The sequence below is a fragment of the Dromiciops gliroides genome, chromosome 2, assembly GCF_019393635.1.
Source record: "Dromiciops gliroides isolate mDroGli1 chromosome 2, mDroGli1.pri, whole genome shotgun sequence".
NCBI classification, from domain to species: Eukaryota; Metazoa; Chordata; class Mammalia; order Microbiotheria; family Microbiotheriidae; genus Dromiciops; species Dromiciops gliroides.
The window spans coordinates 527,323,707-527,337,672 of NC_057862.1; the positions used below are offsets into that span (position 1 = coordinate 527,323,707).

The 13,966-nt window shown below is 37.2% G+C and overlaps 1 protein-coding gene across 6 annotated transcripts in view; it reads left to right on the plus strand.

The window, feature by feature from the left end:
* UNC5D (unc-5 netrin receptor D) overlaps positions 1 to 13,966 on the plus strand; it is an 821,905-nt gene that overhangs the window by 482,267 nt on the left and 325,672 nt on the right. The gene's annotated exons all lie outside the window — the stretch shown is intronic.

Here is a 13,966-nt window from a genome sequence, read left to right on the forward strand (position 1 = left end):
TCGTTATCACAAAATCCTGCACTTAAGAGTATGAGCATTGCTCTACAACTTTGCTTTCAGGTCCTGGCTAGCCTCGTGGCTTCAGAAGAAGGAAGGATCACTGACCATTTCTTTTCAGTTATTTCATACAAACTATTGGATTGTGATCATTATCCAAAATGTATTAAGAACAGACAAAATCATGTGAGAGCATCAGCTTAGTGGTGTCCATGAAGGACCTGGAGAGGTTATTTCTGATTTCCATAGTGATGTTTTGTCATCATATATCTAACCTGATTCCTTTCCTATGAAGCAGGGATTTTAAAATACAGTTATTGGAGGCAATGACACTTCTTAAATCTTCTTATATGAGGCAGTTAGGTGGATCATTGGTTAATGTGCTGGACCTGGAATCTAGAAATCCTGAGTTCAAAATGGACCTCAGACACTTACTAGCTTTGTGACCCTGGCCAAGTCACTTAAGCTCTGCTTGCCCCAGTTTCCTCATCTCTAATGAGCATCTTTAATAGAAACTCTATCCCAGCATTCTTTTGAAGATCAAAGGAGATAATATTTGTAAAACATTTAGCAAATCTTAAAGCACTATTTAAATGCTAGTAATTGTTTTTGTGATGATGATAATGTTGATGGTGGTGGTGGTGGCGGTCATGTTCGTGATGGTGGTGGTGGTGGCCGTAGAGGTCTCTAGATTCTCCTTTACACTATAGAGATACAATCAGTGCTAATGATAAAGTTAATGTGACTTTGGCTAAATCATTCAACTGCCTGAGAGTCATTTTTTTTTTATCTGAAACATGGTAATATTAATACTTGTATTACCACTTCATTGGGTGGTCATTTAAGCCAGATGCGATAATTAAAGTTCTCAGTGGTTTAGCATAAATTGTGGATATGTATAAATTAACATATGCTTACATAATTATTATCATAGTAATAGTTTAGATCCTTAAATCACCAAGTCAGGGGTTGTTATGATAAAAGCAATACATTATTATTTACAGAATAACAAACGAGTTATGGTTACGTGGTAGAATTGGGATTAATTTTAGTACTTTAGGTCCAAGTGTAGAGTTAGCCAGATCAGTTATATTCCTTTAATATTGCAAGCCAGGATATTGTCTACAATGTTCTTAATTAATTCACAATAAACAAAGAGAAGAGATTAATAGCAAATAGAAGCTGTTCATTGCTCTCATCTCTGCTTATCTTGCTGTGGTATCTTGAAATTAAAGGGGTGGGGAAGCTAGGTGGTGCTGTGGATAAAACACCAGCCCTGGAGTCAGGAAGACCTGAGTTCAAATGTGACCTCAGACACTTGACACTTACTAGCTGTGTGACTTTGGGCAAGTCACTTGACCTCAATTGCCTCAGCAAAAACCAAAAACCAAAAAGAAATTGAAGGGGCAAAGGAAGAAAACAAGGAAGTTACAAAAGAAGAATATATGTGTGTGTGTGTGTGTGTGTGTGTGTGTGTATGCATATATGTATATGTATATCTATATATCTATATCTATATATACATATATATACATATACATACATACATATAAACTAAAAGCATGCTGGGGTGGACATCATCTAAGGAAATGAAGCAAATGAGAAATAAAATGAAATTGAACATTATATGTGTATGATAGGAAATTTAAAACCAATAGAGGAACAGGCTTATTTCATTTTTTTAAAGAAATACTGTTGAGGCAGCTAGGTGGCATAGTGGATAAAGCACCAGCCCTGGATTCAGGAGTACCTGAGTTCAAAGCTGGCCTCAGACACTTAACACTAGGCTGTGTGACCCTGGGCAAGTCACTTAACCCCTAATTGCCTCTCAAAAAACAAACAAACAAACAAAAAAGAAATACTGTTGCAAATTACTGGTCTTTGCCCTTGATCTTATATGAATACGATATCCCTCCCTAGGCTAGTTGAAAAACAGCAGTGTGTTGGTTATAGAAGTAAATATACACCTTTCTTTTATGATGGCTATAGAGGAAGTACCCAGTTTAGTAGAGAGAATACTCAATATGGAGTTCATGAAACATGAGGCAGCTAGAAGCACAGTGGAGAAAACACTAGGCCTGGAATCAAGAAGGCCTGAGTTCAAATTTTGTCTCATATACTTGCTAGTTATGTGACCCTGAGTAAGTTACTTAACCTACATCTGCTTCAGTTTCCTTGGGGGTAATAACAATATCTGCCTCACAGGATTGTTTTGAGAATCTAACAAGGTATTTGTAAAGCACAGGATCTTACACAAAGTAGGCAGATAATAAATGCTTGTTCCCTTCCCTTCAAAGGGACCCCAGTTCTGCATTTTATACTTACTAACTAAATAACCTCAGGAAAGTCCATTCAACAATTTTGCTTTCAGTTATAGCTCATCTGCAAAATAAAGAGGTTGGATAATAGCCAGCATTTATTTAGTGCTTTAAGGTTTGCGAAACACCGTACATGTTATCTATTTTGGTCCTTACAATAGCTCTTCGAGGTAGATACTCTTATGGTTCCCATTTTACAGATGAGGAAACAAGCTGAGAGGGTTTGTTACTTGCCCATCATTACAAAGCTAGTAAGTACCTGAAACAGGGTTTGAACTCAGGTCTTTCCGACTCCAAATCCAATATTCTCTTGTCTAACCACCTACCTACTGACGGAAGTCTTTCGTAACTCTAAATCTCATGATGCTATGTGATTCTGAAATATCATACTGTACATTTGTAACTATATCAGTCCCCATTTTTTTATCTCTCCAGTCTCTAATCTTAAATAGATCCATGATGTTATCAATGTGGATACTTCTTCCAATAACTCTCTTCAATTCACCAAACCTTACTAAAATGCTTATTATATGAAAGGCACTGAGATGACAAAGGCTCAGACAAAACAGTTCCTGCCCAAAGGAGTTTGTATTCTGCTGCGGGGGGGGGGGGGGGGGGAAGGGAATGTAAACAAAAAATATCAAAGGAGGTTTTGTGGTGAAAACTTTACCTGATCTCTTGAGGGTAATTAATGGTTCAAGGAAAAATAGATGATGGTGACAGTCTAAACATAGAAAACAAAAATATTGAATCGAGAAACAGAACACTGGATTTGTGGAATAGCATGTAGGTCAATTTAGCTGGCCCATAACGTTATTGAAGGGGAGTAATATGGAATTAGGCTTAAAAGATAGATGGGAGCTATATTGTGAAGGGTCTTAAATGCCAAAGGAAGGAGTTTATCTTTTATCCTCACTGCAACAGTGAGTCATTGAAGGATTTTGAGCAAAAATGTGACATGGTTAGTCATGTTAAACAAATTTTGAATATACAATTCAGATGAGCAGTGTGATGAGTCCAAAACTGAATAAGAATAAGAGAAACAAGTTGGATCAATAGGAAAATAATTTTGGGAGCTGTGTATAGGATGGGTAGGACAAAAGAAAGAAAGCAGGAAATTAGTATTATAGCAATGAAGTGATAGGTGATGGGAGTATGCCACAAAATGTCAGCTGTGTGAGTGGAGAGAAGGTGAAATATTCAAGAAATATAAGGATGTTAGAATTACTGATTTGACCACTGATTAGATTTGGGAGATGACAACAGAGATGAGTCAACAAGTATTCTCAGGTTACAAACTGGAAGACAAAGAGGAGAACGATGTCTTCAACATGAATATCAAGGTCTGGAGAAAGAATAGGTTTTGGCAGGAGCAGGTAGGTGGTACAGTGGAGAAAGCACTGGCCATGGATTCGGGAAGACCTGAGTTCAAAGCTGGCCTTAGACACTTGACACTTACTACCTGTGTGACCCTGGGCAAGTCACTTAACCCTCATTGTCTTGAAAAAAACAAACAAAAAAAAGAAAAAGAAAAAAGAAAGAAAGACTAGGTTTTGGTGAGGAAGACAAGATTTATTTTGAACAAGATGTGTTTAAGATGCCTTATGGGACATATAGGCAACATCTCACAGTCACTAATAATGGGATGTCAGCTATAACCAATCCACCTTCTTTTTATCTAGGGAAATTCCTGTCCTCATTCCCGTATAAATCCTCCATAAAGTTTTGACCCAATTTGCTTTTTGTCTTCCATTTACATTCTTTGGAGATTCCTACAAGCCTTTGTGTGACCATTTCTTTTCCTTCACTTCACATGACTGATCCAATTTATTTTCTGATCAGAAATTTCTTAGATGCTCTCTTTTTTTGCTACTTTTCACACATGTCAAACTCAGCACTATACTTACAACACCCAGCTTACAGATCTCCAATGAACTTTTTGAATCACCAACAATTGCAAGTCTTTAATTATGATAGTGTTCAATTATCTACAGTCCTTTGACATCTTGTATAAAAGACTGCTATTCCAAAGATGGGTCTCTATGTCACTGAGCACTTTGGGATCTTGGAAAGTTCTGTGCAATTTCCCAAAGGCAATCCAGCCCACTCTTTATGTGATGAGTCCTATTCTAGACTCATCACACTTCCCATTTACACTATTTATCCAAGATTTATTCATTCTGTGTATACTTATATACGTATAAGATTGGAGAGATGTAGTTTATTAAAAATATGGAAATTATACATACATACACATATGAAGAAAGACAGAGAAACAGAGAGACAAAGGAGAAAGAAGTGGAGGACAAGGATCATTTCACTTCTGTCTTTCTATCTTCATTGAGTAGCACAATGCCTGGCACATATTAGCATTAATTAATGCTTATTATTTGATTGATATCTGAAAATAAACCACTGACTTATATTATGGGTCAATTGCTTTTTGCCAGGAAGTTTAAGTGGGTGAAAAGAGAAAGTTAGAAATCAAGTATCATTATGTCTTTGGGAAAGAAGGTATAAGTTGTTTGGCCTTGATTTTCAGAGGACTAGTGTAATCACAGGGTGATGTTTTGACTTCTGCATGAATTGGATCTGAGGCAGAGTTGCACAGTTATCAACCTCACTCTCTCTTCCTGAGTCATCAAAGTCCAGTGGCAAGACAAAAGTCAAGGTGACTGGCAATAGCCCAGGATGCAGTGACTAACTTTGCCATCTTGCAAAGACCAGAGATTCTATAATCTGGTTCAATAGATAGACCTATGAACCTGGAATCAGGGAGACCTGAGATCAAATCTGGCTATAGAAACTGACTAGCAATATGATGGTAAGCTAGTCATTTAAACTTTTTCTGTCCCAGGTTCCTCATCTGTGTAATGGGAATAAAAATAGTACCTAACTCTGAAGGTTGTTAAAAGGATCAATTGAGATTTTATTTATAAAGCATATTGCAAAATTTAAAGAGTTGCATAAGTGTATAGTAATCATACTATTAATCGTCGCTGTAACAAGTATCTTGCATTGGCTTACTTCTAGTATCTGCCCTAGGAAGCCATATAGTTTACTGAGGAAATATAGCATATACCCAGATAAGTTCATATGAACTATTTTCACAATAAATACAGAGTATTTAATTCAGGGGGCATTAGCTAAAAGGGATAGATAGATAGATGATAGATAGATAGATAGATATGCAAATATATAAAACATGTGTGTATACACTTTGTATGGGGGAGGGGGAACTGTGATTTAGTCTTGGAGGTAACTAAGGATTATAAAAAGTAGAGATAGAATTCCAGATGTGAGCAAAAGCACTAGAGAAAGATGGTGGTTGAGAGCAAGTCATGAAAAATCATCTGGAAATACAGGTAGGACACATATTATTCAGTATAACCCCTATCCCAAAGCCCATTGCTATAAGAATCTCTCCTTAGAGGTTACATTAGGGGCAGGGGCAGAGTTGGCAAGACACTATAGAGCTCTAGCCTTCATCAGCCTTCAAGACTCTCAGAGTCAATACCACTTTAGGATTCTGGGGGCAAGGATAAGGATTACACCAGAATGCTCTGTAGTTTATTAGTTTAGTTGTCTGTACTTTTGTACTTTGTAATCTAGCCAAGAGGCAGCTAGGTAGTACAGTGGATAGAGACACCTGGCCCTGGAGTCAGGAGGAGCTAAGTTCACATAAGGCCTCAGACACTTAACAGTTGTGTGACCCTGGGGAAGTAATTTAACTCTATTTACCTCAGTTTCCTTATCTGTAACATTATCTAGAGAAGGAAATAGCAAGCCACTCCAGTATTTTTGTCAAGACAACCCCAAATGGGGGTCATGGAGAATCAGTCACTATTGAAATGATTTAACAACAACAAATCTAGCTAAATCAACCTTTTGTCTGTTCCTCACATATGACATTCTATCTTCTATCTCCATGCCTTTGTAAAAGTAGTCCCAGAATGCCCTGAAATGCATTCTCTCCTTACCTCCTCCTTATAGTCTCTTCCTTTAACAAAGACTACCTTCTACATGACACCTTTCGTGATCCCTCCATTCCAAATGCTAATTACCTCCCTCCTAAACTATCTTATATTTCTTTACTTTGTATATATTTGTTTATTCACTTTATATTTATGCTAAATATGTTTTATATATGTCTATATTTATGTATATACATACATATATAGATGTGTGTATATATGTATATACACACACACACACACACACACACATATATATATATATTTGTCTCTACTATTGGAATATAGGAAGTATTCTATTCTTTATACTGATATCCCCAGTTCCTTAAACAGGATATAAAACTTAGTGCTTAATAAATGCCTGCCATTACATCCTAGAGGTAAATGGAAGCCACTGAAGTTTCTTGTGTATGTGTGAGAGAGAGAGAGAGAGAGAGACAGACAGACAGACAGAGAGAGAGAGAGACAGAGACAGAGAGATGGAGAAATGGCCAACCAGTGCTTTTGGTTTGGCAGCTGTGTGGCAGATAAATCAGGGTGGGAAGAGACTGGAAGTAAGCAGTAGATCAGTTACCCAGTTATTACAATATTCTGGACCAAAGGTGATGAAGGACTGAATAATCATCACAAAGTTGTATGAAGGAAGGAAGAGACATTGTAGAGGTTAGATCTGTAAGACATAATGAGTTGAGGGTGGAAGACAGAAGAGGGAAGTAGATATGTTTTGTTGCCTCTCAGCAATTGAGGTAGTTAATAAGTGTGATAATAGGGTGGGCATAGGTGCTCCTCTCAAATGGCTTACATTCCCATGGGAGAAGGATAAATAAACAAACAACACATGAGACAGTGAGTGAAATAATTCCCAAGGAGACAAAGTATTGTTAGACATTTCAGGAGAAAAATTTCAACATTCATTTTCATAAGCATTTAAGTTCCAAGTTTTTTTCTCCCTCTCTTCTCTGCCCCTCCCAAAGATGGCAAGCAATTTTATTTAGGTTGTACATGTACAATCACATTAAACATATTTCCACATTAGTCACCATGTTGTGAAAGAAAAATCAGAACAAAAGAGAAAAACCTCAAAAAAGAAAAAAAAACACAGAAAGTAAAAATAGTATGGTTCAATCTTCATTCAGATCCCATAGTTCTTTTTCTCAATGTGAAGAACATTTTTTATTATGAGTCCTTTGGAATTGTCTCGGAGCATTGTATTGCTGAGAAGAACTAAGTCTATCACAACTGATCATCACTCCTGTTACTCTGTACATTGTTCTCCTGGTTTTGTTCACTTCACTTAGCATAAGTCCACTTAAGTCTTTCCATGTTTTTCTGAAATCTGCCTGCTCATTATTTCTTATAGCACAATATTATTCCATTAAATGCATTTACCACAACTTGTTCAGCCATGCCCCAATTGATGAGCCTCAATTTCCAATTCTTTGCTACCACAAAGAGAACAGCTAGAAATATTTTTGTACATGTTGGCCCTTTTCCATTTTTTATGATCTCTTTGAGATACAGATCTAGTAGTGGTATTTCTGGGTCAAAGGGTATGCAGAGCCCCATAGCTCTTTGGACATAATTCCAAATTGCTCTCCAAAATGGTTGGATGAGTTCTCAACTCCACCAACAATGCATTAGTGTTCCAATTTTTCCACATATTCTCCAACATTTATTATTTTCCTTTTCTGTAATATTAGACAATTTGATAGGTGTGAGGTGATACCTCAGAGTTGTTTTAATTCATATTTCTCTAATCAATAGTGATTTAGAGCATTTTTTTTCATATGCCAACAGATAGCTTTGATTTCTTTATCTGAAAACTGACTTTCTATCTTTTGACCATTTTTCAATTGAGGAAGTAGAGATTCATCCAGGTAGAATCTTAGCTGGGCTTTGATAGAAGGAAAATATATGAACAGAAATGGGAGGATAGACATAAGGCATGGCATGAGTAAAGGTTCATAAAAGACAGAAGTCAGAAACAGAGTGATAATAATAATAATTAATAATAATAATAGAGAAATGTCTAGTTTGGTTGGATCATAGAATAAATGAAAGAGTAGTATGAGATGAGGTAGGTTGGACAGACAATATAGAACCAAATTGTAGGGGGCTTTGAATGCCAAGTTCAAGAAAGACTACTACTCTAAAGCTGCCACTGTCACTGAGAGTTGATTCCCCAACAGCACAACAGTATTACATTAAGAGCTCAGCATTCTCTCTCCATAGAAATAGAGCTTTCAACCATTACTTCCAGCTAGCAAAGTCCATTGTGTTGGAAGGCCAGCCAAAACTATTTCTATTGCACACAATTAATAAACACATCTATAGGGAGAATCTATTGGGAGGTTAGGTAGCCAAATTTCCAAGCCAATACTGAAGCAACAATTAAAAGAAGAGTTCCAACTCTGCTAAGCCAGAGCCAAGAGATACTCAGTTATATTTAAATCAAAAATTCACCACAGCAGGGGATTATCAGATGTTCCGCTCAGAATGTTGGATGTTTTCTCTGGAAGCTTAGCTGATACAACCAAGTAGATTTGGGTTGGAAAGGAATGTTAGCTATGCAGCTGCTAGACTAGGACAGCGAGTATCTAATCCTCTACAATGATTACACTGTTGAGACATATACCTTCCAAACTCCTTGACCTTCCCCTAGAATAGATCTGCTAATGTTCCTTACCCAGGGGAGATGTTTAGGTGTTTCACGGGAATCACAGGACGAGAAGCATGGCCAAGTTTACCTAGAAATGCCTCCATTTGGGCTGTGTGTGTGTTTATGCAGAGGGGGAGGAAAGCAGGGGAAAAAGAAGAAGAAAAAAAGACCTCAAGGATTGAAGCAAAATTGTAGCATCCCACCTGGATGTATTTGTGTGGTACCTTAGGCAGGTGCTTGCTCTGCATGTCTCGTCACTACCCTGCGAGGCCAAGATGGGTACATTCCGTGAGATGAGTGGGTGATGCGTGGATCCCCCACAGTTTTACTGCACATTCACACTGCCCATAGTTAACTAAAAGCAACAAGCATGATTCAAAGTGGTGTTTCTAAGCAAGCTCAATAGGATGGAAGCCAATTAGAATCTTGGGATTGCATCAGGGTTTTTAAAGAATAGGTTTGTTCATCTCTGTTTCAAGGGGGGCGGAGTCCCAACTGACAAAGGCAGCCCACGTTTGTTGCTAAATGAATCAGGATAGTATGGTGTGTTTCAAAGCAACATTAAAACGAGTGCTGTCTCAGCAGGATTGGGAACGCTTGATTCATGCTGGTGTAACATTACTGCTGAATTACAGTACTGCAGTTCCTTATTTGTAGGCCTCCCAGACTGTTTTTACTTCTGTGTAATTCAGGATATAAAGACTGTTTATTGCCGCTAAACTGTGTGCAGAGACATAGGACAGAAAAATAGCTTCTTTGCCTTCATTAAGTTTATTCAGAAATTGCCTTTTCTACTACATTTAATAAAAATATAGTGCACAAAACGAGGAAGGTTATCATCCCATTGGCCTTTGCCCTGATCATACCACTTCTAGGTATCATGTTCTATTCCAGACACCACGTGTTAGGAATTCCATTAATAAACAGGAGTGTATCTAAAGTAAAACTACCAGCATGATGAAGGGAAGAGGGCTGTGCTACTGGAACATCAATTGGAGGGATTGGTACGGTTGTACCCTTAAGGAGACACCACTTACTAGGGACCTAAATGCTGCATTAAAACGTTTAAGAAGCTACAGAGTGAATGTGGGATTAAGCTTGTTTTTCTTTGCCCCATGGGGAATGTCAAGAGAAGTGGGTAGAAACTGTAGAGAGCAAGAGTATGGGTTGATATAAGAGAAAACTACCTAACAATATGAGTTATCTGAAAGTAAATGAACTGCCTTAGGTGGGAATGAGTTCCCTCTTACTTGGGGGTCATCAGCCAGAGACTAGATGGCCATTTCTGGAGATACTATATAGCTAATTTCTGTTGAGGTAGGAGTTAAACTAGATGTCCTTTAAGGTGCTTTCCAATCTGTGGTTCTGAAGTTTTTACTATAAATTCGTTCAACTCCAGCCCTTAGTATGACCATACCCTTGGGGGAGGGGGAACATCTGGAAATGAATATGTAAATTCACTTTATTCCTTTGGAAAGATATAACATTGTCACAGGCTTTTAAGATCAAAGTCAAATATACCCTAATAGGTAAAATACTCCTGGTATTGATTACAGCTGAGCAAACTTTTAACCTTCCTCCAAGAATGATATGTAACCACCAAATGGAGCCATCAAAACTGATGTCAAGTATGTACTATTGTTCAGTGGTTATTTTAAGCCCTGCTGAGAGGAATAAGGCAATTCATTTCAGATTCTATTTCTGCTGAATCAGGGGATCAAAGGAATTAGGAAAAAGTGCTGGGACTCAAATCAGATCAAGGAAAGGAAAGCAAGACATGGGACATGCATTTGCACCTAGGGATGTGAACATACATTCATTTAACCAGGATTTGTTCAGTGCATGCTATATGTACCACACTGTTTTAGGCACACAAAGGAGGACCACAGCAGGAGGTCTCAAAACTCTCCTATACAAGGATTATTTGAAAGAACTGGAAATATTTTAGCCTGACCTTCCAGGTACTTAGAGTCAAGTGTGTGTGTGTGTGTGTGTGTGTGTGTGTGTGTGTGTGTTTGTGTGTGTGTGTGTGTTTCTGTGACAAAGTATGTGAGTCACAGTATGAATTGATATAATAAAAAACTTCCTAACAAAATGAATTATCTAGAAGTAAATGATCTGCCTTAGGTGGCAATAAGTTCCCCCTTACTTCACACACACATGTGTACACACACACACACACACACACACACACACACACACACTGAATTAATATAATAAAGACAATAACATGAAAGACCAAAATGAATGTTTGCAAATAGCAACCAGTACTAGCAGTTCCTTATATTGAGATTTGGACATAGAAATTTTCTTTTCAAAAGCCTATCAATTTTCCTCTCCAGTCAACCAAGTTTTTTTTTTTTTTTTTTACCTTTAGGACCTTCTGTGGACCTCAGATATTACTTTGCACCTCTTTTATGCACTTAGATATTATTTTTATATTATAATCATTTCTGTATGTGTCATGTAAGCCCGCTAGAATATAAGCTTTACTAATCATTCAATCAACAAGAATTTTTAAAATGGCTGTTGTGTACTAGATGCCATGCTAAGTGCTGAGAATACCAAGATAAAATGAAACAGATCTTCCCTCAGGAAGCATAAGCTCTATAGAGGAAAGTTATATGTATTTAAATAAATATACGCAAACTATATACAAGGAAATTTTGAGGAAGATGCACTAATAGCTAAGGGAATAAGGAAAGGTTTGATGCAGAAGAGGATATTTTAGCTGAGTTACAAAAAATAAACATTATGTCACTTTTCCTAGCACCTATCATAGGATTCTTCACATAGCACTAAATCAAATGAAATCCTAGAACAGAAAATCACTGTGGCTTTGAATTGTCAATGAAGACTTCCATTTAATTTAATTTAAAAATAATGTGTTGTATAACAACTTCCTAGGTGCAAGTCAATGTACTAGATGCTAAGAAAAAAAATATAAATTTCACAAATTCTATCTTTAACATACAGTTTAACATTGGTAGTGGTGGGAGAATAATCTGAAAACAACTCTGATATGAGACACAGTGAAATAAGTACAAAGGAGAGATCCAGTCTTTCAGTCAGTCAATAAGCATTTATTAAGCATCTATTTATGTGTCAGGCACTGCGCTAAGTGCTAGGGATACACAAAGAGATTAAAAAGCACTACTTTCCCTCAGGAAGCTCAACAAACCAACAAAAATGTACAAATAAGATATATTTAGCATAAATAATAAATAGTTTTTTTCAAAAAAGGAAGGTACTATAGGGGATGGGAAAGACTCCCTATAAAAGACAGGATTTTAATTATTTGGAGGAAGCCAGGAGATAGAGATGAGGAAGGAGATCATTCCAGGGTGGGGAACAGCCAACAATGCCCAGAGTTGAGATGAGAAGTGAAGTAGATCATTCATGAAACAGCAAGGAGGCCACTGTCACTGGATCAAAGTGTACATGGCAGAGAGTAAAGTGTAAGAAGACTGGAAACAGGTAGGAAAGCTTATGAATGGTTTTGACCAATAAACAGGATTTTGTATTCGATCCTAGTGGTTACAGGGAGCTGAGCTACTGGAGGTTGTTGAGGAAAGGAAATGACATCTTCATATCTGTGCTTTTGGAACTATGCATCCCCTTTGATCCATCATAACCACTGTTAGGTTCATATCCCAAAGACGTCCCAGAAGAGAATAAGACCTATTTGTATAACAATATTGATAGCAGCTCTTTTTGTGATTGCTAAGAATTGGAAATCAAGGAAATTCCCTATCAATTGGAGAATGGCTACACAAGCTGTGCTCTATGATTGTTATGGAATATTATTGTGCTATAAGAAAGGACAAGCAGGATGATTTCAGAAAGTCCCAGAAAGGCTTGTATGAATGGATGTATAGTGAAGTGAGCAGAACCAGGAGAATGTTGTGCACAGGGACAGCAATATTGGTTGATGAAGAACTGTGAATGACAACTATTCTCAGCGATTCAATGATCTAAGACAATCCCAAAGGAAATGATAAAGCATACTATCCATCTCCAAAGAAGAACTGGTATTGATGGAACACAGACTGAAGCATGCTATTTTTTACTTTCTTTCATGTTTTTTCTTTTATCCAAGTTTTCCTATACAAAATGACTAATATGTTAATGTTTTACATAATTGCACATGTATAACCTATATCTGATTGCTTAACACCTCAGAGAGTGACGAGGGGAGAGAGGAAAGGAAGGATAAAATCTGGAACTCAAAACTTTAAATAAAAATGTTTATTGTTAAAAAAAAATAAAAAGAACAGATTGAGGAGGTATACTAGGAGTGGGAAGAAACATAGGAAAAAAAGCAAGAGAACAGTGCCTGGGTAGGGAAGGAGGAGGAGACTGATATTTTAATTGATTTATCTGAAATTTACACTTTTTCCCTAAACAAAGCAAAAATAAATGAAAGTGATAGAAAAAAGGAAGGAAGGAAGGAAGGAAGGAAGGAAGGAAGGAAGGAAGGAAGGAAGGAAGGAAGGAAGGAAGGAAGGAAGGAAGGAAGGAAGGAAGGGAGGGAGGGAAAAGGGAAGAAGAGAGGAAAAGAGGGACAAAGGGAAGGAAGGAGAAAAAGAAAAATGAGAGCAGGGAGAAAAAAGGAAAGAAGGAAGAAAGGAAAGAAAGAAAGGCAAACATAAGAAAACAGGTAACATTTCCAATATTTTGAAATCAGATCTCTGTCTTGGGATCAGAAAATTTTGAGGAATAAGGGATATTAGATATTAAATATGCCTCTATCATCTGACTAAAACCAAGAGATTAAAGGACGTTCCATGAGTACATCAGATAACAGGCAACAGAAATGGAATTGAAATCTAAGTCTTCAGAGACCAAATTCAGTAATCTTTCCATGCCACAAAAGATTCGTGACCTTCTCCATTGAGAATATAACTTCAGTACTAACTTGTCTCTTGAAAACACAACACAGGCTAAACATAGAAAATTAACAACAACAAAAAAAAAAAAAATGAACAAACAAAACAGCCTGAGAAGTACATGTCCTC